At 42.6% G+C, this 12,337-nt stretch overlaps 1 long non-coding RNA gene and 1 pseudogene across 1 annotated transcript; one reads left to right on the top strand and one right to left on the bottom strand.

Moving 5' to 3' along the window:
- LOC123758519 (putative ammonium transporter 1) overlaps positions 1–12,337 on the bottom strand; it is a 50,756-nt pseudogene that overhangs the window by 19,219 nt on the left and 19,200 nt on the right.
- LOC138363802 (uncharacterized) lies at positions 6,470–11,479 on the top strand. Its single transcript, XR_011228128.1, has 2 exons — positions 6,470–6,602; positions 10,633–11,479. It is a non-coding gene; the product is annotated as an uncharacterized lncRNA (long non-coding RNA).

The following is a 12,337-nucleotide window of genomic DNA, read 5'->3' as shown; positions in this document are numbered from 1 at the left end:
CATGCTAGAATAGGTGGTCTTTGTGGGGAAAGTCGATCAGGCCGGGTGGTCTCTATAGGTTTCTTGGAGTCATTACAATACTTCTCATATTCTGTTGAAGGTGCTTTGCCAATCCTGGCAAGTATAGTGTGGGTGATATCCATCGATTCCCTTCTCCTGGTCTTCTTCTTCTTGATAGTAGGTGCAGTTTGCATGAAGGGCGTATCCTCATAATGACTGCACCAGGACAGATGTTAGGTGACACGTGTATGTGAAGAATGAGAAGGGTCAAAAGTCACTAGCAGCCGTAGACAGAGGAGCAGCGACGAAAACAAAGGCGGACGGGAGAGGGAGACATGTCACACCGGAGGGCAGCACTTTGTGTCCATGACGTCGACTAATATTTACCAGGGAACTCCCGCATCGGAAAGCGTAAGCAATATGCTTCCCACAGCAGAATGTGGGCAAAGGGCGCCCGGCCACCAGGCGGCGCCGTTTGCGGAGGCATCCTATCCAGCACCCCATAAACAAACTCCTTCACCCTCGGCACCCAGATAGTGGAAGAGCACCATGGGACCGAAAGCATCTGGGCATTCCGAGAAAGCCCAATACCCGACCCCCCACGGGTCATGGCCCCGGCAGTCTGGACCAGGCTCCCCCCAGATTAGGGCAACGAAGTAGGGGGAACCGCAGGGGATGCAGGCGTGGCATTGTTCCCACCACTGGGCATAGGAGCTGAAGCCCCCCAGCGCACATCTTTCTTTAGCACCACGACGAGGTCCCGATCACCAGGGAGCAACCCCCCATCGTAGGGAGGTTCGGGGCACAGGAAAGTAACTGGAGCCCCTTTGCTCCGCCACCGACGGTGGAGGAGTCCGGAGCACCATACTCCCCCCCACCTTCACAGTCACACAAGCCGTAGAACCCGCCACGACAGGCAGAACAGCTGACAGGCAATTAGGCGCCTCTGGTACAGAACCCACACCGTCCTCAGAACCGCCTGAATGCAACAGGGGCGGAAAATCCTCCGCACTAAAAAAATATGCACCCTACCAGTCGCTCCTCTTTCGTGCACTGCAGCCAGATGACCCTCGTGACCGCACCTATAACAGGTGCGTGGTTGCCCCCGATAGAGACAGCGGGGCGTGTAACCCAACACAGACACTGACGACGGTACACTACACTTCAACATCAGGATGCGGGAGCCGTCAAGCATACCAACACAGTGCCCGGCAAGGACCTTGTTCCAACGAACACTTAACACAGTCCCAAACCGTTCAAAACAGGTTAAAAGATTGTCCTTAAATTCGAAGGGGGGTGTTCTGTCATGGGTGTGTGTGTGTCAAAAACTTTTGTCATAGCTGTGTCTCAGAGGCCTGTTAAGAATTTAGTGATGGTGGACCTTTAAATGTTGTCTAGGGGAATAGATGATTGTACTTGAGCCTAGGGCAAATCAAGGAGTAAGGTAAACAACCTAGTACAAGGACACAAAGTTATATGTATAAATCACACGATATTACACATATGAAATGTTGTTCCTTACAACACAAGGTCATTATGACGTGATATAACCCTCCAAGCGGGCTTTAGATACCCTAAGGCTCTCCGTCCCAAACCTGGAACAGTGCACACAGCCACCACAGCTATCCACCGATGACACATATTTACACCTCTAGGAAACCTGGACTCTCTCTTAAAGAACACCTCCAAAGTCTGCATAACTACTTTACAATATCTTGCATCCCTGTTTAGATACAAAGGTAGGCTTATCTGACTGTTCGGCCGGAGAAAACCCCTCAAATAGCAGGACCGGGTCGGCAGCGATACACCTCCCCTCAAGTCAAGATGGCGTCCACCTCTCTTGCGTCATCGCCCCTTAATACTCTATGCTTTACATTTGCAATCAAACCCTTTATTAACTTTATTTACCATATTCCCCATGCATGCTTTTAGATTGAGTCCATTTTTCCCTCACATAATAGGCTATTCCAGTTCACATTATTCCTGACAATCTCCAGCTGAGAAGATACTACTTTGCCTTCCTTTGTTGACCAGGGTCAACCCCAACGCATTTGGAACCAGGCTGAATGCAAGCCAGCTCGGGGCGCAACTGAACCCAAAAAGACTTATTTACCGAGTGACTCTCTGCGTGGGCTGGATTGGACCAGAAAAGGTTACGGCTACCACACCAGGAAGTTTCGCAGTCCCCATCGACGTGTCAACAGAATACGCATCGGTCGATCTACTCAAAACACCCCTGATGACGGGGCGAGTTTGCTGCCGTCTGCGCTGAGCAGCCTCGACAACTAAGGTTACGTCCTCCTGACACTGTACCTCCTCCAGAAGTAGGAGAGTGCCTGGTGGAGAATGTCATCACATCTGTGTTTACCGGCGGCACACACACCTGCTACAACGGCACCTTCCTCCAAGCAACAGACCTGGGGGTACAGCCTCAACTTGGTCAATGGTTTAAACTTATCCAACGACTGTATCGTGTTTTCAACTCACTACATCAACAGACCGGCAATCAGCATTGTAAACAAGACAACACACAATCTTACTACTATATTGACGGCCAGTTAACAGTTTAACAACTGAACTACGGTCACTTTTTTTTTTTTTTTTTTTGAGATATATACAAGAGTTGTTACATTCTTGTACAGCCACTAGTACGCGTAGCGTTTCGGGCAAGTCCTTAATCCTATGGTCCCTGGAATACGATCCCCTGCCGCGAAGAATCGTTTTTTCATCCAAGTACACATTTTACTGTTGAGTTAAACAGAGGCTACAGTTAAGGAATTGCGCCCAGTAAATCCTCCCCGGCCAGGATACGAACCCATGACATAGCGCTCGCGGAACGCCAGGCGAGTGTCTTACCACTACACCACGGAGACTGCAACAGTATCAGCTTGGAGGAAGGTGCCGTTGTAGCAGGTGTGTGTGCCGCCGGTAAACACAGATGTGATGACATTCTCCACCAGGCACTCTCCTACACCCTGAGAGACAGTGAACAGTAAAGTGTACCTAAAGGAGTGGCGTCTCCAGAAGAGCGATACAAACTACGAGACAGAAACAAGTAACTCCATCTATTGGTCTCAGGTGCCATTAACAGACCGATACACCCACCCTCGACAGAGTCCAGCGAGTCTTCGGTCTCGGGTGAATATTGGTGTGTTACTTAAGCTTTAATGTTTGTTAATATATATTATATATATATATATATATATATATATATATATATATATATATATATATATATATATATATAAGAGAGTGAGTATGGTTGAAATAGTAAAATATAAATATATATGTATGCAAGGACAGTAAATACTGTGCATAAATGAACAAATCCACAAGGGCCGTGACGAGGATTCGAACCTGCGTCCGGGAGCATCCCAGACACTGCCTAAATCGACTGAGCTACGACAGGGTAAAAAGGGTTGAAACCGAAGTTCTACTGAACTTACTTAACAGTGCTTGTAATACTGTGCATGTTGCAACAGTGGTCATTGAAGTTCTTGTGTTGACTTGTTTAACAGCAATTACGCAACATCCCTCGGACTGGTGTTGTGTTTTATTCATAGTGTTGAGCTCAGCTTGAGTGTAAACATTAATATATATATATATATATATATATATATATATATATATATATATATATATATATATATATATATATATATATATATATATATAAAATCATTGTTTTGATATTGCATATAAATATTCAAATGAGTAAAATTTTAAGTTTTAAGTAAAATATATAAAAACACTAACTACTAGGCTACTAGGCGTTTACTAACAATGGGTGTTTGATCAATGGCTTAAGACTTTTCAGCCTTGAGAGGAGTATTAACACCTCCCCCCCCCCAACTACAATAGCTCACTGATCAACTATTAAGTAAACTCTAGGGTGTATTCACCCCCCCTGTGTATATAACCCCCTTGCCCTTGTGTGTGTATGTTGTGTATTGATACTTGACAATATTCAAATGAGATTTACAAGATTTAGCTTTACATTCTATTATTTACAAGATTTTAAATACTAGGCTATGTATTCTCTCAAACCCAATGTACCTTCTTGTATATAAATAAATAAATAAATATATGTTGATTCTGGATGTGTGAACAATTTAGTCCTCGGTGTTGATCTTGGTATATATATAATAAATAAATTGATTATATATATATTTACATGTGTGTGTGTGAAGATACAACGACCCATTGTGTGGGGGAAAACCGCCTCGTGGGATTTATTGATTTATTTACAATTTATTACTTTACATTAATTTATATAGAATTTATTTCTTACATTAATTTATTTGTTTCGATAGTGGACTGTATAAGTTTATTCCCACAAATCGTTTCCTACACAAGCTGGGGGGGGGGGGGGTTTATTAATGTAATAGTCTATCAATCAGAATTATCGATTGGTAGACAATTCACTACAATGTTACTAGGTGTTAAGACTACATATGCTAGTAAATACTGGGGAAGCCTTATCTGATAAGAAGGCTTCAGCATTTTGTTGGTGTAGAGTAAGTGTGTAGCCCGCTTGTCACGTGGTCAAACAGCAGCAATATTAACTGCATATTGTATGGAAAGTTAGTAATGTGTCGGTTTTTCCGATACATTGCATTTCTAGCCAATTTTAGGTAGGATATTTCAATGTACGTTACTCTTATTTATTTGTATGTAAACAAAGTAATAAGGAAAATTTGAAAAATATACAAATCACTTTTTTATATTATTTTATATTGTTTTGCCTATAATAAATGCTTAACATTGTGTCTTGGCATTTCTTTAATGATATATTTGTTTTTAAATAAACTGATCTATAAACAAATGTTGTGTATGTGTTTATTCATTATCCAGGAAATGTCATCTGCAAGGTGAAATATGATATATTGTTGATAAAAGAGTTTCAAGGTCCACCATTATTTAAACAGACTTAACCATTGGAGTGCGCAGTTAATACTAATACTAATAATATAACTTGTTGCCAGAGATACTTGTTGCCAAGTCGTATTGCAGCTGTGACACTGTCTGTTAGACAACCGAGATTGTTACTCTCCCCATGCAAGTGTTTTGTTTGACACACTTCATTGTGTCAAACAACAGACCTATTGCTAGTTCATGTTTGTACTCTTTATATGATGCTGTTGGATCTTGGATTTATCCCAGCGTAGCTAGTCCGGTTTAACCTGTCATTAGAGAGATGAGACTAGGAGGGGGAGATGAGGAAGAAATGAGACTGCGAGAGAGAGATGAGTAAGAGAGTGAGAGCTAGATAAGTAAGGGAGGGAGAGATAAGTAAGGGAGGTTCAGAGAAGAATGAATCTTCTTGATTCACAAACCATATGTGTTCGCTGAAGTGTTTCTTGTGGTGCTCCCACAGTGAGAGATAAGTCTTGCCCCTCCCACCAATGACAGTACGCCCCCTCCCCATGCAACACCCCGGCCCTCCCCCACAGGGGTAGAGTGCCAGGCAAGTATATAACCGTGCACGACACTGACCTCAGCACCACACCAGCCCTCAGAATCCACCGTTCACCCCTCCAGCACCTGTGGAGTCCAGGTGGGTCTGCTTAGTGTCCAGGTGGGTCTGCTTATAGTGTCCAGGTGGGTCTGCTTAGTGTCCAGGTGGGTCTGCTTATAGTGTCCAGGTGGGTCTGCTTATAGTGTCCAGGTGGGTCTGCTTATAGTGTCCAGGTGGGTCTGCTTATAGTGTAGCTATAAGCTACTGACTCAGTAGCTACAATTGAGCTACTGAGCCAGCCTTAAAAATGGAAGGATCCCAAGGCAACTAACCGCTACCCAATGGAACATGCCCTTCCCGGAGCATCCACTTGAGCACTGGAAAATTAGGTGATCCACGCCCTGAGTCATATGAACTGTTTACCACACTAACTATGGATGTAACGGGGAGGATTTACTGGGCCCCAATCCTTAACTGTAGCCTCTGTTCATCCAGGTTGTGAATAGGTACCTGGTTGTTAAACGATTTGGCGGGTCGTATTCCAGGGAAAATTAGGATTAAGGTCCTGTCCGAAACGCTATGCGTGCTAGTGACTGTACAAGAATGTAAGAACTCTTGTTTATATAAATAAATAAAATATAAATAAATAAATAAAACATTTCACATGCGGCTCCTAATGCCCAAGGTGAATAAAATCACGTCACCCCTCCCTCTATACCCACTCATGTCTACCCTCCTCACACTTCCTCTACCTGGTCCAGTCACACTCACTATTTTTTGTTTTACCTCCCTTCACGTATAAGTATGTATACTGGTGTATAATTACCAACATGTGTGGTGAACAAGTGTATATACTCGGGTCTGTATTGTCATACAGCATATCACTCACATACTCAGATATAGCCACAACAATCCTCTACGTCCCCTCCCCCCCCCCCCAAGTCACAGCTTTTGCATAGATTATGTTGTCATAAGGAATTGGTACAGTGGTTGCTTCCTGCATCCAGATACATTGTGTGGTTGCGTGTCGCGGTGGAGGTTCAGTATGGCGCCAACTGCAGCCCCGGATTCTTTGTGTGGTGTTGCCTGCGTCTTGGATCAAGTTCAAGTTCAAAAATTCAAAAAAATTCAAATGTTTATTCAGGTAAAGTACATACATACATTGATACAAATACAAATATTGATGAATTTACAAATATTGGTGATACAAATATTGATGAATTTACAGATAGAGCTAATACATACAATGCCTAAAGCCACTATTACGCAAAGCGTTTCGGGCCGCTCAGTTTCAGGTTTCGTTAAGTATGTCTATTGAAACAAGAACAACTACATTTCAAAGGGATAGAGTAGCTTAGGCTATTTCTTCCCCCCCCCCTGTCCTGGATCTTTTCTCCTGAGAAGCGGCGCAGTGGAACACTTTGTTATGCGCGTGAAGATGCGCACAATATCGTACATGTTAACTAAACAGATTTCTCAATCGTAACCAATAGCTTGAACGTGGGTTATTATATGTCGTCCGGTATCATACGCTCCTACTGCTGTATTTGGTCAACTGCGTAGTCAACCCTTGAGTCATACCGAATGGTTATTATCCCTGTGGTTGTGACCTTTGAGCTGTGGTTTATGACCTGAGCAGTCATAAACTGGTATTATCCCCCACGGTAGTCAGTGATTATCAAAACAAGGCACCAAGGCGGGGGAATTATGTTGCCCCTCCCCCCACCCCCCTCCCATTTTAGTGACCAAGAGTCATACCTAAAATTCATTGGTAGACATTGACATTGGTAGACCTATTAAACATTGATAGACGCGTTCAATTCAACTCTTGTAACAATGCATTTCGTGTACTCTGATCCAAACTAAATTAGCAGCCTGACCTATACTCAGTATAAGCCAATATTCCTCGATACTACCTAAGTAAAATTTGACTGATATTAAATAATAACTTTAGTAATCATTGAAAAAATCCCCAATGACTCAGCGAATGAAGAAATAGCTTAGCCTACTCGGCCACGGCGACCCTTGCTTACTGAAACCATGTTATACGGCTTAACTAAACCATGCCGGACGACTCAACCAAACCATGTGTGACAGCTCTGTCTAAACCCTGTGTGACAGCTCTGTCTAAACCATGTGTGACAGCTCTGTCTAAACCCTGTGTGACAGCTCTGTCTAAACCCTGTGTGACAGCTCTGTCTAAACCATGTGTGACAGCTCTGTCTAAACCCTGTGTGACAGCTCTGTCTAAACCCTGTGTGACAGCTCTGTCTAAACCCTGTGTGACAGCTCTGTCTAAACCCTGTGTGACAGCTCTGTCTAAACCCTGTGTGACAGCTCTGTCTAAACCCTGTGTGAAGCTCTGTCTAAACCCTGTGTGACAGCTCTGTCTAAACCCTGTGTGACAGCTCTGTCTAAACCCTGTGTGACAGCTCTGTCTAAACCCTGTGTGACAGCTCTGTCTAAACCCTGTGTGACAGCTCTGTCTAAACCCTGTGTGACAGCTCTGTCTAAACCCTGTGTGACAGCTCTGTCTAAACCCTGTGTGACAGCTCTGTCTAAACCCTGTGTGACAGTTCTGTCTAAACCCTGTGTGACAGCTCTGTCTAAACCCTGTGTGACAGCTCTGTCTAAACCCTGTGTGACAGCTCTGTCTAAACCCTGTGTGACAGCTCTGTCTAAACCCTGTGTGACAGCTCTGTCTAAACCCTGTGTGACAGCTTTGTCTAAACCCTGTGTGACAGCTCTGTCTAAACCATGTGTGACAGCTGTGTCTAAACCCTGTGTGACAGCTCTGTCTAAACCCTGTGTGACAGCTCTGTCTAAACCCTGTGTGACAGCTCTGTCTAAACCCTGTGTGACACCTCTGTCTAAACCCTGTGTGACAGCTCTCTCTAAACCCTGTGTGACAGTTCTGTCTAAACCATGTGTGACAGCTCTGTCTAAACCATGTGTGACAGCTGTGTCTAAACCATGTGTGACAGCTCTGTCTAAACCATGTGTGACAGCTGTGTCTAAACCATGTCAGACGGTTCTACCCAAACGTATGACGGACACACATCAGAAAATAATGGAAATGGTGTCACGGTCCGCCCTGAACCATTATAAAGTCGTTTACAGAAAGAGCGGCAGAGAAAGGCAGCAGAGTGAGGTGAAGGGCGAGAGGTTCACGAGCTGAAAATTGCATTTAATGCCATTTAGATAAAGTATTATGGATGATAACCTCTGGTTGACAATAGGTTGAACAAACTGGCACTTAAATGCCTGCTTTGAATGGCTTTAGCTTAATGTTAAGCTCAGTGAAATAGTCTGGCTTTGCTAAAACAGCTTTTATTGTTATGTTGTGGGTTCGATATCTGCCCTACAAGGGGTAAAGTGCCTGGTGATGTTCAGTCTGCACACAATTGGGAATAAGTTGTATAACCAATTTTATACAGTTTAAACAATTTAAAAATAATTTAAGATTGTACTTGTGATAAGTGTTGTCATTACCACACGAGAAGTGGGCAGCTGTGTTGTGGTGGACGTGGCTGTGAGGAACCAGGTGGTGGTGCTGCAGACGAACGCAAGTCGCAGCCTACACAACACGGTTCACTCACGGATTTTAAAACACGAGAACTTACCAAACCTAACTCAACTCAACTTAGCCTAACCCAGTCTAACCTAGCCTAACACAACCTAAACTAATCCAACATAACCTACCTTAACCCATCCTAATATAGCCAAGCCTAAACAAGTCAAACCTAACCTAGCCTAACCTAACGTAAAATTTACGTAAGTTAACGAAACCTAACCGTCCCTACGATAGCCTAAGCTAATGTATCCAAACCGAACGGTTTTGACCATCAGAAAACGGATGTTGTCGAAACGTCTTGTGGATAGACCTTGATCATATTCCTAGACCTGTCTTAGGGAGGAGAGATATAACTCAGTACCTCCAGTGCCGAGAGGCAGGATAACGAGAGGCTTTCACTACCAAACCAGTCACAGACCAGTCACAGGTTATAAGCATCACCAGAGGGGTAACGCGCATATCGTAAGATAATATTTCCAAGTGCTTCACACTGAAAACAAACGTGAAAATGAAGGCGATGAGTCACAATAACGTGGCTAAAGTAGATTATATCACTTTTTCACTTTCAAACGTGAAAAATTTAATTAACAAAAACTTGTCAAAATGTATAAAGTATATCTGGACCGCTCCTAGCTATTATATACTGCTCTTAGTTAAACAAGCCTTCATCATCAATAGAGAAGTTATCAAAATTTCCTTAAAATTTGATGTCTATGATAATGCGTATCTACATAGGAGATGAAACGAAAATAATCCGAGCGCTTTCGTGATTTAACTCATTTTCAAGGAGAACATGAGAGGGATTATAGAAGGGTGTAGGTGTGTATAACACCTACTCCTGAGTAGACTAAGAAACACAAACAAAACATAAGGAAGTGACATGTAAAATGAATAATGGGAACAGGTAAACTGCATTTTAAAATCATACTTAAAGTCACAGGGGTCATGTAAGCCCACACCCAAGTATTACCCATCTACGGTCCGTCTAATTACCAAAAACTACCACATGCTACATACGCTTCAGAAAACTTCCTGGCAATGCGTTAGTAATGAATAAATATGATATATTTACTCATTACAATGTTGGTGCTGAACATACAACATGAAAAAACATAATTTTAATCCGAAAAAGTATCTTTTTATAAAGAAATTAGACGAAAATAAAAAGCTGGTGACGCCAAATCAAGTCGACGATCCAAGCTTCGGTTAGGTTAGGTTTGGTTAAGTTAGGTTAGGTTAGGTTAGGTTAGGTTAGGATAGGTTAGGATAGGTTAGGTTAGGTTAGGTCAGCCTAACTTAATATATCATATTTATTCATTACTAACGTATTGCCAGGAAGTTTTCTGAAGCGTGTGTAGTATGTGGTAGTTTTTGGTAATTAGACGGACCCTCTATCTACTGCACTCCTTGAAAACGCGAAATTAAAATCGTTAAATCGCGAAAGCGCTCAGATTTTTTTTACATTTTTCTCTTTGATACTTACGCATAACTGATCACGTGTTTTTTGTGATTATTCTTGTATCTATAATAATAAAGCGAATATTTACAGTCTTTGAACGATATGTAATTCATTTTCCCGTTTTCTTTATTCTGGATGAAGATGTGGCACGTAACAAGTTTGGTGTTTCTTACGGTGTTGACGATGTCGTGGGCTGCTGCCGATGTCGACGAGGACGACGACTTTCTCGGAGATTTCGAACCAAGACGTTCAGGTGATTACCGTACCCAGTCCAATCCCCTACGTGGGTTGGACTGGGTCCGTAAAGGCTACGGATACCACACCAGGAAGTTCCGAAGCCCTCACCGACGCGTCAACAAAATACGCAATGGGCGGGACGTCTAGAGCAACCCTTATGACGAGATTATCTTCCTGTTACCTGCTGTTGAACAACTAAACTTACATCCTAAGGCTGCTGTACTAATTACAGATGAAACACGAGGCTTCCCTATCCCTGGAGCGGAGCGCCTCTGTCGTTATCTTGGACATTATTACAGTGGAGTACAATACCACTGTACCCACCCATATCCCAGGCATGGGTACCACGACCCTGGACGCTGCTGTTATGTGGCAGGTACGTCTCCAAGCCAGAGGTTGTGCCTTCAACCTCTTACATGATGGCCATTTAACCACAGCTTCACGACTCATCTAGCGACCAAAACATGGCAGACTTAACAGAGCACCAGAGATATACTCTGAATATTTATTACGTGACATGGAGTGCACGGCAGGTGTGGTGGGAAGCGCAGATGTCTGCTCAGTAGAAGGATCCACCGCCCAGCTGTGACGAAGTGCTTCACTCCACCCTGAAGCCACTCAAATTTTCTACTCATGTTGATCTTGTTTGCTGGGATTTTTGGGGGGTCAAAATCTTTTAAAATAACATCTATTCGTTAATAATTTTTGCATTATTGTACATGTAAAAATAAAAGTTATAACCGTCTCCTTATTTATTGTTTTTTGTTCTTTAACAGGTCAAAATGCACTCACGGAAGTAAAAAATCAAATTCACAATAATAAGTATATATAAAATTCATAACAAAAATTATCGCATCAGGGGGACGAATACACCGAGAAGTGCGTCCCGTTTCTCGTTGTATATACAGTGAGAGTTTAGTTTAGTCCTGGACACTGTATGGGACTAAAGTATACTGGCTGCTTGGTCAGTAGGCTGTTGTAGTCGCCTTAATAACCCTCCAGAGGATGATAGGCTTTAAGCCTAACACCAGTGCAAGCTGACAGCAATATATATACACGAGAGGGGCTGTATACCATTTATCGAAGTATATATAGTCTACAGTTTACATTAGTAAACCACATCATAGGTAGCTCGCAAAGACTTCAGTCCTTGTTTACAGAAAACTAGTAAGTAATTATCAAAAATAGTCGCCAAGCAGGGGTGACTATGTAATAAGAGAACTAGTAAAACTAACTTGACCACATACACCTAGTTAACCAAACATGAGCCATTAGGAGATAGGTTGCGTCATATAATCCAGCTTTTGTTATATGAGGACAATGAGTCACAATAACGTGTCAAGGTTGATGATATTCTTGAGAGATAAGAATTTTGCACTAAGACTGTAATTTTTTGTTGAATTATCTGCATGTCTCTTGCAAATTGTCTATACAGTATACCTAGGTCATAAAAGTATTTGTGTGTACGACTGATACCATACTACTTGTGAAGGAGGAAATGTATATGTTTATCTCTCGGAATGTTTGGTAATATGTTTATTGTTAGTGATGTGTGTATATGTATGTATTAACACCATGTACTGAACGGGGTGAGAATAGCTTGAGCTAC

The sequence above is a fragment of the Procambarus clarkii genome, chromosome 11 (assembly GCF_040958095.1).
Source record: "Procambarus clarkii isolate CNS0578487 chromosome 11, FALCON_Pclarkii_2.0, whole genome shotgun sequence".
In the NCBI taxonomy this organism is placed as follows: domain Eukaryota; kingdom Metazoa; phylum Arthropoda; class Malacostraca; order Decapoda; family Cambaridae; genus Procambarus; species Procambarus clarkii.
Note: the sequence above shows the minus strand (reverse complement) of the source record. Positions and strands in the feature narration are given on the sequence as shown.